General features: G+C 42.0%; 1 pseudogene across 1 annotated transcript in view; it reads right to left on the reverse strand.

The window, feature by feature from the left end:
* LOC113017624 (protein NLRC3-like) overlaps positions 1-15,151 on the reverse strand; it is a 153,312-nt pseudogene extending 138,161 nt beyond the window's left edge. Inside the window, exons 1-7 of the transcript XR_013904110.1 lie at positions 15,056-15,151; positions 14,623-14,675; positions 13,747-13,859; positions 8,729-10,517; positions 5,874-6,050; positions 3,953-4,129; positions 1,620-1,796 (exon numbers count right to left, since the gene is read on the reverse strand). The product of XR_013904110.1 is annotated as a protein NLRC3-like (transcript). The remainder of the gene's footprint in view (positions 1-1,619; positions 1,797-3,952; positions 4,130-5,873; positions 6,051-8,728; positions 10,518-13,746; positions 13,860-14,622; positions 14,676-15,055) is intronic.
* Between the last annotated feature and the right edge of the window lie 2,907 nt (positions 15,152-18,058).

Here is an 18,058-nt window from a genome sequence, read left to right on the forward strand (position 1 = left end):
AAAGGAATGAAGTCCATGGTGGGGATGCAGAACAAGGAGCAAAGATGAATGTGATGCTGAATCAGCAGAAGACTTGGACTCATTGGATTCCAGCTTTGATATCATTGATTTCAATGAAGAGCTTTGTGATTGTAGCAAAGGGCTGGTAGCTCTGAGAGTCCCACTGATGAGGTGTTTGTGTGGAAATCTCTTAGTGGGACCAAAGAGAGAAAAAGCCCTGGTCCTGATGCTGTGGGAGGGAAATGATTGAAGTGTGCTGTGAGGAACTGACTGGGAGATTTTCACACATTTTCCAGTCCTCCTTGGAACAACAGGAAGTTCCCAGCATATGGAAACAAAGGTTAAGTGTCCTATGGCACTCAGTGATGATGGTGCTGTGGCCCCACCACCTCCACCTCTTTGTAAAGGAACTAACTGTAATCTGAAGCTTCAAATGGAACTAAGACTTCCTCCACTAGGTGGCAGTGTCTGATGAGAAAGTGTTAGTGGAGCTGGCCTGGAGTCAGAAACAGGAAGATGCAGGATTTGGGCTGAAATGGGGAAAAGTGGTTGGCACTAGTGCCTTAAAGCAAGAAGGTTGTAGGTTGAAGCTTGTTGGCCTTTCTGTGGAGGTTGGATGTTCTCCCACAGTCCAATGAAATGCTGCTTAGGTTCATTGGTGCTTCTAAATTGGCTGTAGGTGTGGATGTGAGAGAGTGCTTCTCTGTCTCTCTCTGTTGGCCCTGTGATGGACTGCTCACCTGTGCAGGTGGACCACGCCTCTTGCCCTATGACAGCTAGGGCACAGGCTGCAGCCCTGTGAGCCTAAGCTGAATAAACAGTTAGCAAAAATGATCCATAGATGGCCTGAAATCCCCCAGTTAGCAGTTTGGTAGATAGCTATGACATGCTAATCCCATCCAGCAGCTGTATTCTACCTGTAAGCTGATCCCTGCTGAGCCAAAGCACTTTTTCATATACAAATTACAACCTTTAATAGAAACCTATTGGTCAGCATCTTATTAGCCTGCTGTTAGCTTCATTCCACAGAAAACTGAGAGAAACTAACAGAGTTGATAAAGAATAAAGAGAAATGTGCTGATTTAAAGCCTTTGAAGTGCTTCAGATGATCTCTGTCCACTTCTGTCCACTCATTCATTCATGTAAGCTTTCTAATGCAGCTTTGATCTTCACAGTCTGCTTCATGAAACTCATTCTAACCCTGAATGTCAGAGTGTTCCTCCTTCTCTTTCCCATCATTCATGCTGGCAGTGGAGGAGATTTGGATGTTGGACTGTGTTTTGGATGATGTGTGTATGTTTGTGTTGGACTGCTGTCTGTAAAGCAAACGCACATTTTACTTTGGATTTCAATGTCAGACAGACTTTAAGGTGGAATGAACAGTTTGAGAGTTTCACAGTGAATTATCCAGTGGAGGATTTTTCTTCTTCTTTGAAGGTTTGAAATGTGAACATTGTTCTGCTGCAGTCAATGGACTAAACCAGAGAAGAAGAAAACAGACTTTACCATGAAGATCCTCAGTGTGGATCAGTATAATATCAGCCTGATGTCTGCAGTTTAGTGTCAGCACAACTTTCACATCATATTCATCTCAGCACAACTAAAACATGCTGACTGACCTCAGAGTTTCAAGTCCACATCCTGGACTCTCCAGGAAACCACACAGATGCTTCACTCCTGAATCCTGCAGCTTGTGGTTGTAGGTCAGCTCCAGCTCTCTCAGATGGGAGGGGTTGGACTTCAGTGCTGCTGCCAGATAATCACAGCTGATCTCTGACAAACCACAGCCCCTCAATCTGTATAAAGAATGAAAGATGTAAGTTTATTAGACAAAGTGTGAGCTTGAAATCATTCAGTGTTTCATCATCTGTTCAGAGCTGAAGAAGGTTCAGAATGTAGAAGTTTAGAAAATGGAAACTCCAAACAGCTGAAGCCAACAGGAAGCAGCTTCAAACAAACACAACAAGAGAAAAAACTCTGAATGTTTCACATTAAAGTCGTACATTTCTCATAAAAACAGGACAAAGACTTGAAAAAGTCGTGTTTTTCCTTCCAGGAACCACAAGGCTTCACTTTTAAAGGTGAAGTGTGAAAGAAATGGACATATTTGAAGTCCAACACCTTTTTCCAGTCACATTATTAAAGCAGACAAACTACAAGCTCATTTTCATTCCAACAAGTCATCTTCTGACCTGGACTAACAACACTGGTCTCTATGTGCAGCTGGCTGTGAGAGCAGTGCTCAGGGAGCGTCTACAAAGTGCAACACTGAAAGAACATCACACACTAATTTGCTTCCAGCCCTTTCACACAAACATCTACTGTCATCATTGTCACCAAACTCTGTGGATCCTTTATTGCAAATTCAAATGGGATCAAATGGTCAGACAAAAGAGGGTTATGAGGAAATATGATGAAATGTTGTGTATTAGCAGCAAGTTATTGAATCATTTTCCTCAGAAACCAAACAAAATGATTGACAAACATGTTTTTACAAACTCAGTGTTGGACTTGGATCAGCAGGATAAGCTGATGTTTAAAGGCATTTGAGTCTCGCTGTATGAGAGTCCAGTTATTACTCAATATTTATGGATGATGTTCTTTCAGTGTTGCACTTTGTAGACGCTCCCTGAGCCTCACAGCCAGCTGCACATGGACCAGCTGACATTACCCAGCATTAGAGGCGGCTGTAAAAAAATGGATTTTCCTATTTAAATGGTTTTAATTTGAATAAAGCGATGTTGATTCATTCAATCCTGAATCGATTTTTAATATAAATGTATTTTGCCAGAATCTCTGGTTAAAGCTCCCAAAAGTATTTCAACAACAAGCAAACAGATAAAACAGTAAATGAGAGCAGCTAAACACACAAAGATGGAAACACAGAGCGTGGATCGTTCACTCGACGGCACGTACACGGACACGCCGTCGGGGCTGAAAGTGGACAGCTCACAGATCCTGAAGCTGCAGGTTTCATCTGTCTCCAACCAAAACTGACTGAACCAGCAGCAGAAGAAGATCCAAACTACGCTTTACGTTTGATGAACATCGTCATGAATTCTCTCTGACTTTGACGTTTACTTCCTGCACAGCTCTCTCTCTCTCAGTGTACTTCAAGAACAGTTTACCTTCAAAAATCTGTTTCCTGCATTATTCACTGCTTATTACGCACCAGTCTGCTGTTGTGTTCACTGCTGTCGGCCTCCCAAAACAAAGCCTCATTTCTGCTGTTCAATACTGAAGAAATGTAAACCTTTTAAAATGATGACAGATTACAAACTCTCAGCTGTGTCTGTAATCAAACCTCTGTAACTTTGCTTCACTTCAGCAGCATCAGCTCATGTTCACATGTTGATTCATGGTTTGCTTCAGTTTTTGATGGACTGCAGAATATTTTGAAGGTTATCTGCTATAAAAAGCCAGAACAGGAAAATCTGCTTCATGTGTTTCTGTTTGATCCTCAGTGACTTTGACACAAAGGCCTCTGCTGTGATGATCACACCTCTGATCAAGTCTCACAGTGTCAGCTTTGTTTTTATACATATGGATATGTGCTGATAAATGATCAGAGTTATAATATTTCCCACTGTCTGCTGTGTGCCGTGACCTTTGACCTGCTAAAGACAGTCAGCTGTGGATTATTCATTGTTGTGTCTGATACTTAGAACTGTGAGGAAGAACACTACACAGTTAATCAGGGTCCCCTCTCTCTGAATCAGGAAAGGTGGGCAGGCCGCGTGTGGGCCGCGGGCCATACGTTGAGTCTCACTGTTTGAAATGTGAACATTGTTCTGCTGCAGTCAATGGACTAAACCAGAGAAGAAGAAAACAGACTTTACCATGAAGATCCTCAGTGTGGATCAGTATAATATCAGCCTGATGTCTGCAGTTTAGTGTCAGCACAACTTTCACATCATATTCATCTCAGCACAACTAAAACATGCTGACTGACCTCAGAGTTTCAAGTCCACATCCTGGACTCTCCAGGAAACCACACAGATGCTTCACTCCTGAATCCTGCAGCTTGTTGTTGGAGCTCAGGTCCAGCTGTCTCAGATGGGAGGGGTTGGACTTCAGTGCTGCTGCCAGATAATCACAGCTGATCTCTGACAAACCACAGTCCCACAATCTGTATAAAGAATGAAAGATGTAAGTTTATTAGACAAAGTGTGAGCTTGAAATCATTCAGTGTTTCATCATCTGTTCAGAGCTGAAGAAGGTTCAGAATGTAGAAGTTTAGAAAATGGAAACTCCAAACAGCTGAAGCCAACAGGAAGCAGCTTCAAACAAACACAACAAGAGAAAAAACTCTGAATGTTTCACATTAAAGTCGTACATTTATCATAAAAACAGGACAAAGACTTGAAAAAGTCGTGTTTTTCCTTCCAGGAACCACAAGGCTTCACTTTTAAAGGTGAAGTGTGAAAGAAATGGACATATTTGAAGTCCAACACCTTTTTCCAGTCACATTATTAAAGCAGACAAACTACAAGCTCATTTTCATTCCAACAAGTCATCTTCTGACCTGGACTAACAACACTGGTCTCTATGTGCAGCTGGCTGTGAGACCAGTGCTCAGGGACCGTCTACAAAGTGCAACACTGAAAGAACATCACACACTCATTTGCTTCCATCATCCAACCTGAAGAGGAAACAGAGACGCCTCCCCTTCAAAGTAAAAGCTGCTCCTTTTGGACACAGTATCAAAGAAAGTCTACAGTATAACATAGAAAAGACAGAACAAAGTTTTGGTTGTTTTTAAATTGTGCAGAAATGAAACTACACTAAGCTCAATTATGTGACAGACATTTCATCCCATGTCAGTTTGGCCTCATCCTGGGCCGGATTATCCAGCACACACTCTGACCACAGGCCCAGGGGCCACGCACAGCTGGGCTCCATCCAAGAGACAGCAAACAAACCAACACAATAATAAAAAGCACCATGTGATCTTCTTACATCTTCAAGACAAACATAGTAAAAACATGAGCATATTTGTTTCCTGATAAAATGATGTGACAGGTAGAACAGAGTAAAGTGGTGGTGTCACAGCCTTTCTCCCCTCTGCTGCCGAGGCTGTTAGTCTCTCCCAAACTCAGCTACAGGACTTCCAAATGAATGAAAGCAGCAGAAGTGGCTTTACAAATGAAAGAGGAAGAGGAGAAGAAGAGGAGAGGGAGGCCACCCTGACCATCACTCCAGCTGAAAACATCACACTTCCATTAAAGTTGGTGAGGAAATGTTGAGCAGGATGAGCTGCTGGCTAATCTGGAGGCTGTAGCAGCAGCTCACAGTCACAGTGGATTTCCACTCATGAAAAAGCTCTGGCTGCTTCATTTCTCATCTCATATCAGAGACTTTAATGCTTCACTGAAGCTGTACTGTGATGCTTCCATATCCCAGTGAGGCCTCCATAATGATTTCAGCTGTTCTGTACACACACTGTGTGCCCTGTATGGCTCAAAGTCTCTGCAGCCTGTTTTTATCTGCTATCATCAGATCTTCATCATCCTCATTCACATCCCTCACACACTCTACAGCCTCATCAGCACTGACTTCATCTTCACTGACTGATGGAGCACAACATGAACCTGTGGAGGCTGAAACACTGTCCTGTCAAACATCTCCCCGTCACCACTCCACTTCTGTCAGCCTTTAAATGAACCCTGCTCAAGTCTGTCACTTCTGTTTGGAGCTAAAAGGAAAAACTGTTGTTCAGTCGTTTGGAAAGACAACATTTCTGAAAGCACTCAAACTTCTTCACATTTGTCTTCAGACACATCCTGAACATTTAGGAACTAAAGAAAGTTTCAAACATCCATCAAAGACCTGAAATATAGAAAAACAACTACAGCCGCAGTCAGTGAACTCACCTCAGAGTCTCCAGTCGACAGTTTGGACTCTCCAGTCCAGCACACAGAAGCTTCACACCTGAATCCTGCAGCTTGAGGTTGTTACTCATGTCCAGCTCTGTCAGATGGGAGGGGTTGGACTTCAGAGCTGAGGCCACAACCTCACAGTGAGACTCTGAGAGTCCACAGTGAGTCAGTCTGTGATGATAGAAAATATAAAATGTGTTATTATAAAAGCAGAAAATCTGCATTATAAACACAGACTGAATGTATATGAAGACAAAACAGAGTGAGGTCATAATCTGATGAATCTGCTCTTCACATCTGTGCTTCAGCTCCTCTTACTGTGTTTGACATGACACAACGATTGAGTCTCTCTCAGACCTGCAGACTTTTAATGAGAATCTTTGTTTGGCTTTAATCTGCAGATGAAGGAGGAAGCTGGTGTCACATTTAGGCTTCCATAATGTCCACAGTCTGTCACTGAGATCTGATCCAGAGTCAGAGTGAAGACACACATTTGGACTGTTTCCTGTTTTGACTCCAGAACATTTTGAATGAGTTCAGCTCAGTGAAGAGTTCCAGCTGGAAAGATGATCTCTGTTTGCTACCTGCTGTCAGGTACGACTGTTCACGTCCACACGCAGGAAAAACCTGCTGACTGTTACCAAACGGAGCAGAAATCTCATCACTGGACAATAATGATGAATGAACTCAGAGCTGCTGATATCAGATCTGATTTCAGGGGAACTAAACACAGAAATGATTGGCTCATTTTAGCTTTCTGAGCCATTATCTGCTGGTGTGTCGCTAGTTGGCAGAAAATGATTTGTATTCCTGTTCAGGGCTTCAGTGTTTATGAGTCCAGATCCAGGTGACAGCAAGTCAAAATGATGTTACCTGTCTGTGTCCAGCAGCAGCCTGTATTCACTTTGAATATTGTTATAACCTGACACGGATCAGTTTGTCTTTGATTGGTTTGTAAAGGTCACTGTTTCCATTGGACCTGAGTGACGTACAAAGACAGAGAGGGAGAGAAAGGAGAGAGAGGATGGAGACAGCAAAGAGAGAGCAAACACAAACAGGTGAGAGTGGACAGGTGACCAAGGTCAGCAACCAATCAGAGAGCTTCTGTTTGACCCACAGTCACTGATGATGACTGCACATAACCAAGCAGTGTGTTACTCTGATATCAAATATGGATCCTGCTCTTATAATAATGATCATCAGATGATATTATTGTGTTATTTTGTAGCTGAATACAATGTTTGTGTGATTATCAGTGAAAGAAGCAGTGAGGAGGATGGAGAGAGAGAGAGGACAGAGGGTGAAGTTAGAAACACTAAAAGGATTTTTCATGGATTTCATGGATGATTTGAGTGATTTCCAGCAGGACACTTAAACATGTCAGTGGACGTCCTAAAGAACATATTCACTGATATGAAACGTGTCATTGAACAGGATTAATATCAGTGGAAACATGGTGGAAACAGCTGTGACTGCATGGATGTGACACACTTCAAATCTGTTCTCCACTCTTGGATTTGGGATCCATGGAGCTGCTGCTGAGTCTGTACAATAAAGGAATGGTGTGGAAGGTTGCAGCGTACGGACACAAACACTTTGTGGTTGAGATTAGGAATCTGGAGAACTGGTGCCAGAGGAACAACCTCCTTCTAAATGTCAGTAAGACAAAGGAGCTGATAGTGGACTTCAGCACTAAGCAGGAGAGGAACTACCAGACCCCCGTCATCAACGAGTGCCCAGTGGAGAGAGTGGACAGCTTCAAATACCTCGGAGTTCACATCACGCTGGACCTGTCATGGTCCTGTCACATCAACACCGTGGTGAAAAAGGCCCGACAGCGTCTCTACCACCTCAGATGCTTGAGAGACTTCCAACTGCCCTCCAAGGTGCTCAGGAACTTTTACTCCTGCACCATAGAGAGCATCCTGGCGGGAAACATCTTAACCTGGTTCGGGAACAGCACCATGTAGGACAGACGAGCTCTACAGAGGGTTGTGCGGTCAGCTGAGCGCACCATCCGCTCCGAGCTCCCTGACCTGCACTCAATCTACAGCAGGCGGTGCTGGACCAAGGCCAGGAAGATCGTGAAGGACCTCAGCCATCCCAACAACAGACTGTTCTCTCTGTTGAGGTCAGGAAAGCGATTCCGCTCCCTGAAGACCAACACAGAGAGACTGAGGAGGAGCTTCTTCCCGCAGGCGATACGGTCTCTCAATCACACCACCACACAGTACTGACCCACACATATGGTTCTTACACACACACTGGACTTTCTGGACTTTGTTTTCACTTCATCACTTAAATCACTTTTAGCATATTTGCACTGCACAAGACATAATGTGGATTGCACAACACTGGTCACTATATTCTTCATTTCCAGTTAATACTTGTACAGCTGCTGTTATTGTGTATATATTTATTTATATTTCTTCATACATTCTTATATAGTTCTATATTGTGTATTTTGTTGTACAGTTATTTTATTTTCAACTTTAATTTATATATTTTATCTTATTCTCCCAGTTAAATTCACCCTTCATTCTAATTTGTGTTGTACAGTTATTTCATTTTTAACCTTAATTTATATCTTATTCCCTCCTAGTTAAATTTACCCTTTTTAATTTTTCATATTTATTTCCTATCTCATTCATAGCCTTTTCCTTTTTTGTTTTCTTTAGGTCACGAGCAGTTGTCCAAGCATTTCACTGCATATCGTACTGTGTATGACTGTGTACGTGACAAATAAAATTTAAATTTGAATTTGATTTGGTTACAATCTGATTTTATTTTCAACATTAAACTACTAACCTACACTGATCAATGATGTTAATGATCACATCTGGACTCACCCAGCCTTTCTGCAGTTCCTCACAGCTGGAATCAGTCTCTGTCGTCCCCACACTGATGTTTTGTACTTCTGCAGGTCCAACTCATCCAGAACCTCCTCTGACATCTGCAGCATGAAGGCCAGAGCTGAGCACTGGATCTCAGAGAGTTCCTTCTCTGATCTGCTCTCTGACTTCAGGAACTCTTGGATCTCCTGATGTACTGAGAGGTGGTTCATCTCCATCAGACAGTGGAAGATGTTGATGCTTCTGTCAGGAGAGATTCCATAACTGTTCATCTCCTTCAGGTTGTTGATGACTCTCTGGATGGTTCCTGGACTGATCTCTGTCTGACCCAGCAGACCTACTAAGAGTCTCTGGTTGGACTCCAGACAGAGGCCATGAAGGAAGCAAACAAACAGGTCCAGGTGGCCATTTTTACTCTGGAGGGATTTCTTCATGGCTCGTTTAAGGAAATCATCCAGAGAGGACTCGTTGTATTTTTGTCCCAAGAAGTTCTTCAGCACCTTTGTCTTCCTGTTGGTGAAACAGTGGAACATGTAGACTGCAGCCAGAAACTCCTGAATGCTCAGATGAACAAAGCAGTAGACTGGTTTCTGGAAGATCACACACTCTCTTTTGAAGATCTCTGTACAAACTCCTGAGTACACCGAGGCCTCTGTCACATCCAGACCACACTGCTCCAGGTCTTCTTGGTAGAACATGATGTTTCCTTTCTCCAGATGTTCAAACGCCAGCCTCCCCAGCTTCAGAAGAACTTTCCTATCAGCCTTCGTCAGCTCCTGTGGACTCGTCTCATGTCCCTCATGGTACTTGTTCTTCTTCCTCTTTGTCTGAACCAGCAGGAAGTGTGAGTACATGTCAGTCAGGGTCTTGGGCAGCTCTCCTCTCTGCTCTGTAGTCAACATGTGCTCCAGAACTGTAGCAGTGATCCAGCAGAAGACTGGGATACTACACATGATGTGGAGGCTCCTGGATGTCTTCATGTGGGAGATGATTCTGCTGGACAGCTCTTCATCACTGAATCTCCTCCTGAAGTACTCCTCCTTCTGGGCGTCAGTGAAGCCTCGTACTTCTGTTAGCCTGTCAACACATGTAGGAGGGATCTGATTGGCTGCTGCGGGTCGGGAAGTTATCCAGACGAGAGCCGAGGGAAGCAGATTCCCCTGGATGAGGTTTGTCAGCAGCTGGCTGACTGATGACTTCTGTGTGACATCAGACAGCAGCTTCCTGTTGGTGAAATCCAATGAAAGTCTGCTTTCATCCAGGCCGTCAAAGATGAACAAAAGCTGAGAGACAGCCAGCTTCTCTGCTGTGACCTTCTGTAATGTTGGATGGAAAACATGGAGCAGCTCCAGAAGACTGTACTGCTCATCTCTGATCAGGTTCAGCTCCCTGAATGAAAGCAGAACCACCACACTGACATGTTGGTTCTCCAAGCCCTCTGCCCAGTCCAGAGTGAACTTCTGCACTGAGAAGGTTTTTCCAACACCAGCCACGCCGTTGGTCAGAACCACTCTGATGGGTCTCTGTTGGTCAGGTAAGGCTTTAAAGATGTCCTGGCACCTGATTGGAGCGTCATGGAGGGCGTCCATCTTGGAAGCTGTCTCCAGCTGCCTCACCTCATGTTGGGTATGAACCTCTTCACTCTGTCCCTCTGTGATGTAGAGCTCAGTGTAGATCCTGTTGAGGAGGGTTCTACTTCCTGTTTCATCACTTCCTTCAGTCACACGTTCACATCTCCTCCTCAGACTGATCTTATGTTCATCTAAAACCTCCTGCAGACCAACATCTGCTGAAAGAAAGAAAAACAATGAGACTAAAGAGAAAGAAAACTCTTCAATGTCTGAACAACACAAGAAGTCCAGTTTTCAGAAATGAGTCCATCAGCAGACAGATGTTCAGTCTTACTTTGTACACAGCTGCTCTGACTGGCTGTCTGCAGTCCAGCTCTGCTTCTGGATCTTTCTCCACACTGTGCAGAAGCTCTGATGGTGACACAGAAAAGTCACAGTGGAGATACTTCTGTCCACCTTTGATTAGACTCATTATAAAAAGGAAAACAAAGTTTGAACACAGTCATGTTTCCAGTTCACTGACTTACATTTATTCCATGGACACTCACTCTAACCTGAACCACAGCTACAACCCAACATTGTTGAGGCCTCATCTCCTCCTTTCCTGACTGTAGAGGTTAAATATGCAACAACCAACAAATAAAAGAATTTGGTTCATTTCAAAGAAATTCACACGGTGACCAAGTAAAGTAACCGTAGTAAAGGAGACAACATCCCGTTGATTGTGGGATTATTTGAAAGATTTGCTTTGGTCACGTCATCAAATGCAGTTGAACCACCCGTGGATCCATGTTTGACCATTCTACCACTCTGAGCTCTGCTTTTGAATCATTTTATTATTATCATCATTCATTTATTCATTCTTTGGAGGGGGGCTATTTCCTAATGCCGCCCTAATAAGCTGATGTTCAAGGGGAAATATAACAGAAACTCTTTCAGTGTTATTCATTAATAAATTAACAGATAAACTGTGAAGAAGAAAAAACTGAGATTTAAAGGAGAGAGTGAGAAACTTGATCATCCATCCTCATAATACATGTTTATCAGTATCTGCTGTGACCATACTGCAGTAATAACTACAAGTCTACATTTCTGTGACTGTTGATCAATCACAGCAGGAATCTGAGCTCATCTCTGCACACAGAGCAGCTTCAGCTCTGGGATAAACTGCTCGCTTCACGTCCTTCTCAGCTCACAGACACTCATCCTGATATTTTCCTTTAACATTTGATGGTATAATTCATCTGAGTTTACACTTTATCTGCATAAATACAGAAAAACAGACCCAAACACCATAAACCATCAGTTTCACCATGTAGAATATATTGTTGTTTCCTTGCTTTTAATTCAGAGAAAAACTCTGATCTTGATTTTCTCTGTTCTCTTTGCCACAGCCCATCCCAGCAGCAGCTGAAGCAGCTGACTGTCACAACACTGAATAACACTTTAGGAGGAATTTCAGAGGTCAGTAAAGCTCCAGGTTCAACATCAGTTAATTAATCATAGTTCATCATAAATGTTAACCTGGCTGGCACACATGTTAATGTTAGCCATTTAAATATTAGCAGTTAGCTGAGGCCACAAGAAGAAGAGGCCCTAGAAGAACAATGGATGATAAGATTAGATTTTCAAGACTAGGCAGAGACGTGTTTTCCTTTACTGTCTCTTACAGAGGAGGGAGCAGATACCAGACGAGGTCACGGAGGTACGGGGAGGATTCGCAGCAGACAGCAAGACTGCCACGTCCATGCGAGAGAGCGATGGCTACGATAATCTCTGTTTTTGTCTCCCTATATAATGTTGTACAGCCCATGTGAGGGTTAACACAGACATCAGTCCTTCTACTTAAGTATGTTTGACACTTTGTTTACGCCTAAATTAACTTTACTGTTAACGAGTTTTCATGTTTCTGTAATCCACCAGTGTGCTCATGCTTTTTTAAGTGAAAACATATTTTTAATGATCAAATATAATTATGTTTGTTATTTGTGGATTTTAAATGTCCTTGACAGAGACAGATGATGATCATTATCCTGCACTGTGCTCTCAGGTTTGGTCGAGCTAGCACAAAGAATGGCTATGTTGAACTTCCTCCTGGGATCTACACTAAGAAGTGAGTCCAACATTAGCAGGGTCTCTTTCCTTTATCTGGATTCACTTTAGCATTCACAGTCACGTGAAGCTTGTTATTAACTCGATAAGTCAACCCAGGGTTTCAGCTGAGCGCTCACATGAAACACATGGTGTTGGCAGCATCTGATCAATCATATTCATGGAGACGTGTATCAGCAACAGAGCAGCTGAGTTTGCAGAAGGAAGTCAAACTAAACCACAGGAACAATATGAGGAGATTACACACATAATAAAATACTAGCAGTAACACAGCTGCTGCAGACAAATCAGTCGTGTGATCGTGTGTGAGAGGAGAAGGACTGTAAAGGAGTTTGGTGTTAAAAGCTCTGTATGAATGTGGGAGACTTTGAAGGGCTTTAAAAAGGCCAATATAAAATAAAAGGCAGCAAAATTGCTGAGTGTGAAAGTCACCAGACTTATCAGACCTCTGTGATTAAGACCTGTAAGAACACCTGTTTGTACTTGTTGGCATTATATCAAACACACACGTATATTAAGCCTTGTGGACAGTCATAGCCTGCTGCTAGCATGAATGCTAAACGTACTGCTGTGGATGATCAGCTGAAAAACTTGTGGTCAGTTTGACTGTTTGCTGTATTTAAAGTGTTTTTCTCAGTTCGTCTGTATTCAAAGTGCATTCGGGGCTTTAGCTGACAGCTCTTTGTGCTAACAAACTAAACTCTCTTAGTTTAAGCCAGCAGACCAAACACAAAGCCTGCTGCTGCCTCCATGGGTTAGCTTGTGTGACTGGTGCTTACACCAATGAAATCTAAATCACACTAATGTGTCCTCCGAGGTGTTTGGTGGGAGCACTGAGTGAAACATAAGAGCTCTGGTAAAATAACAAACAGGGCTGTGAGAGCAACTGAAGTGATAAAAATACTGTTTAAAGATAAAAAACACTTTGATGTTCTCTCGTCACCTAACAAAGTCCAAACCCTGTGAACTATTTGAGCTTTAATAATTGTGGATTCAGGTATCCTGAACCCATCTTTGGACATTTGTAATGAAATATTTTAAAACTCCATCAGAGACTCCTGATGTGGCTGTTTGGAGAAGGAAAAAAGGGACAAAGTGGAGCGTCGAGCTGAGGCTTCATTCACTGCAAACCTACAGTTATGTTTCCTTATTTCTGCTGTTTGCATGTTCACAGCTGAAATAAAGCTGCCTCTTTGACTTCATCCTGTTGTGTTTGGGGCCAATCCTGCCTGCCACACAGCGCTACAGGACAAAGTCTAATATTTTTATCTTTTTAATGAATCTTTGGTCATATTTATCCAGGAAAACACAAACATGTAAAGGAGTCATCACAGTTCTCTGACCTCGTTGGTCCAGGTTCAGCACTGAACTCTGGAGGGTGAGGCATGGACCAGTCACTCCTCACAGACGGACAGCTGGATCCTGCAGACTGTGACCTCTGACCTCTGCAGACACAAACATGTTTTATTCAATGATCAATTCTCTGATGAAGTGATTGAAGCAGCTGTGATCACACAGACTGCAGATAATGCAGCTGTTTCCTGTCAGTAACAGTCCTCTTAGATTAGAGTTCAGCTTTTTACAGGAAAACAAATGTCCCTGAATGCAACAGTGAGACACAGTCTGCCTGTGTGGCTGTGATAGCTGCCGTTAGGAGCGCTCATGTGTTTGCAGTTAGACGAGGAGATGTTACCATCATGGACACGTTAACAAATCCTGCAGCATCACGTGGCACAAACACTTTGTGTTCCTGTCATCTGCAAGCAACAGGAAGTTCATTAATAAAGGCGGGATGGAGACGCGACTGTGATGGTTCTCCTTCATCCAGCTGTTACACACATCTGGGCTCACAGGACGAGCCTTTGTCTAATACAGCAGCTGCTCTCTGAACACTTTTCTGAAGAGGAGCTGCACAAACCTTTGTTTGCTTTCTAGAGCAGCGTATCAAAGTCAAACTACCCACTGCTAGCAGCTGTTTCTATCATAGTTTAGGATCCAGATGTGTGAGGTCTAGATTTACACCTCTGATTAAAATACATAGTTAAAAACAGCCAATTGTGTCCAAATGTGTCTTAAACCAGATAAACTGACAGTTACAGCTGAGCCTGTGTATCCTTGGAGACACTGCTCTGCTACAGAGATGCATTTTAGAAACCAGGAAACATCAAAATCATTTAAATCAGAGAGTTCTTGTTACTAACAGCTCACCTCTCTGCAGCAGAGACTTTGAAATTAATGATGACATCTTTAGACCAGTCACTCTTACAGGACACAGAGCTGGGTGGAGGTCCAGGCGGGTTCCTGTGAATAATGATGGAGCAGTGATGTGAGTGCTGAGCTGTGACATGGAGAAGAGTCATGGACAGTTAGAGATGGTCATCTCACCTCTGAGCTTTGGTCTGGCTCTCATGTTCCCCACACAGAGTGCTTTTAGAGGGAGGGACTCCCTCCTCTCTGTCCTCACACTGATCCATGCTGCTCAATTCACATCAGCTCACACACACTTTCTACCTTCACCTGCAGAGGAAACACAAATCATTCATGTGCACATCAACTGAGAGCTGCAGAGGTCGTGTCTGATGTGTTGGACTAACATCCATCTGAGACGCAGCTTTCATCAGTTCACTACAAAAAGTGTCACAGAGCCCAGTTCAGCCTCCAAATCCTCCATTACTGTAGTCCTACAAAGCAGCAGGTCAAACATGGCTGCAGAGAGCAGCTTTATGTCAGTAACCATGTCCAGGACCGAGCTGACTGCTTACAGAGTTCATACTCTAACTGCTAGCTGCTCTGCTAGCTAAGCTAACTCAGTAACAGTGACTCTGACAGCAGTTACTGTGGAACAGCGGCCGAGCTCAGGACACATTCAGTGTGTTTAGTCTGAGTCCTGGACTCTGATTCAATGGATTCAATCCAGCTCAGAGTTTCATGTGTTCATCAGAATAAAATACATGTACTAATATAACAGAAGTAATGCTCTGAATGCAGGACTGTAATGGAGGATAAATAAGGTTTTTACAGCCTGAAAGAAACATTCAGTTCATATATTTGTAGACAGTGAAGCAGTTTTTAATACTGCAGCTGTTTCCTTCACCTGTGTGTGTGTGAGCCACACCTTCATGTGCTGCTTTAGAAATATGTGGTCTGACTGCTCAGACTGAGTCTAGGAGGAAAGTTCACACGCTGGAGAAAGTTTTGTTCCTAACTTTGTCAGAGTTCGGCTCCAAAGACGAAGAAGACGGAGCTCACAGTCTGTAGATGGTCCTCAGTGTGTGTGTGAAGCACACAGGAGTGTGTTTATGTCAGCAAATCAGTGTGTGTGAAGAGTCTGAGGGAGTGTGTGAATGAGACTCAACACTGAAACCAACAGTCCAAGAAAAGCGTCTGGACTTCTTTAAGTTTAACTTAAAGAAGTCCAGACGCTTTTCTTTTTGTCTCCATAATGTCTCCATAATGCTGCAATGTTATCTGCCCCAGAAACACTGTGCAGAAGCTCTGATGGTGACACAGAAAAGTCACAGTGGAGATACTTCTGTCCACCTTTGATTAGACTCATTATAAAAAGGAAAACAAAGTTTGAACACAGTCATGTTTCCAGTTCACTGACTTACATTTATTCCATGGACACTCACTCTAACCTGAAGCACAGCTACAACCCAACATTGTTGAGGCCTCATCTCCTCCTTTCCTGACTGTAGAGGTTAAATATGCAACAACCAACAAATAAAAGAATTTGGTTCATTTCAAAGAAATTCACACGGTGACCAAGTAAAGTAACCGTAGTAAAGGAGACAACATCCCGTTGATGGTGGGATTATTTGAAAGATTTGCTTTAGTCACGTCACCAAATGCAGTTGAACCACCCGTGGATCCATGTTTGACCATTCTACCACTCTGAGCTCTGCTTTTGAATCATTTTATTATTATCATCATTCATTGATTCATTCTTTGGAGGGGGGCTATTTCCTAATGCCGCCCTAATAAGCTGATGTTCAAGGGGAAATATAACAGAAACTCTTTCAGTGTTATTCATTAATAAATTAACAGATAAACTGTGAAGAAGAAAAAAACTGAGATTTAAAGGAGAGAGTGAGAAACTTGATCATCCATCCTCATAATACATGTTTATCAGTATCTGCTGTGACCATACTGCAGTAATAACTACAAGTCTACATTTCTGTGACTGTTGATCAATCACAGCAGGAATCTGAGCTCATCTCTGCACACAGAGCAGCTTCAGCTCTGGGATAAACTGCTCGCTTCACGTCCTTCTCAGCTCACAGACATCTGAAGATTAAACCGCTACATTTTCGGCTAAAAAATATTAAAACGGTATTTGGTGAGACACAAACAGAGTTTTTCAAAGTTCAGTTCTGTTAGTTTCCACATGGCAGTTGTTGGTGTGCAGTAACGCCTTCTAAAAACAATGGCCACCAGGCCAAAGCAATGGTTCTGACTCGATCAGCATTAACCCCGCCCCCTGGGTTTGATGGGTGAGGTTGACACATAAAATAAATTTATGGTGAGACCTGAAGGAGTCAACTGTGCCAAAATGAATTAATTAAATACACCATTAAATAATTATTTAAATGTGGCAATAATTAATTAAAACGTGAAATAATTAATTAATTAATTAAATGTGTCAAAAAATGTTTATTTAATTATTTATTTCCCATTTTAATTAATTATTTCAAATTTTAATTAATTATTGTCACATTTAATTTATTATTCAATGGTGCATTTAATTAATTCATTATGGCACTCCTGGTATTCCATACTGTGGTTGGGTCGACTTTACTATATAGATGTTTCACATGTTTCCATCTCAGCAGCCCCGTTGACAGATCACAGTATTATTACTTTTAAACTTAACCCTGAAAATAAAACACAGTTTAAAAAAGATTACTGGAAATTAAATGCAGATCTATTAATTGATGACGGGTATGTTAAGATAGTTAAAGAGCTCCTCCATAACATTTACAACAACGTAACAATTGGCAATTACATACATAGATGGGAATTTTTTCATTTAAAGTTAGAGAATTTTCAATTACGTTTAGTAAAATGAAAAGTAGACAACAGAAGGAATTTGAAAGTAAATTACTTTACGATATAAATAACTATTGTAATAGACATTTTATGTCAGAGGCTGATAAGAAATCCCTGTTGTCTTTACTCAATTAGATGATCTATACAAGAAAAAGGCTCATGGAGCTTACATTAGAGCTCGTGCAAAATGGATAGAAGAAGCTGAAAAAGTGCTTCATATTTCTACAATTTGGAGAAACAGAGGCAAGAAAAGAAATCTATTAATACATTAATCATAAATGGGGAGGAATGCACAAATCATAAGACTGTAGCGGAAGAAAAACATAAATTTTACTCAAATTTATTCTCCTCAAAATATTTAATTGCTGATTCATTAACTTTTTGTGATCAGATTGAACCTTATACTCCAAAAATCGATTCTGCATTCAGAGAAATTTGTGATTCTGATATATCACTGGATGACTGAGATCAAGCCTTAAACAAACTGAAAATGACAAAGCTCCTGGTCAGGATGGCTTGACTGAAATCTTTTATAAATTCTTCTGGAAAGAAATAAAAGAATTTTTCTTCAAAACTATTACTGAAATCATTAGTA

Source organism: Astatotilapia calliptera, chromosome 3 (genome assembly GCF_964374335.1).
Source record: "Astatotilapia calliptera chromosome 3, fAstCal68.1, whole genome shotgun sequence".
In the NCBI taxonomy this organism is placed as follows: Eukaryota; Metazoa; Chordata; class Actinopteri; order Cichliformes; family Cichlidae; genus Astatotilapia; species Astatotilapia calliptera.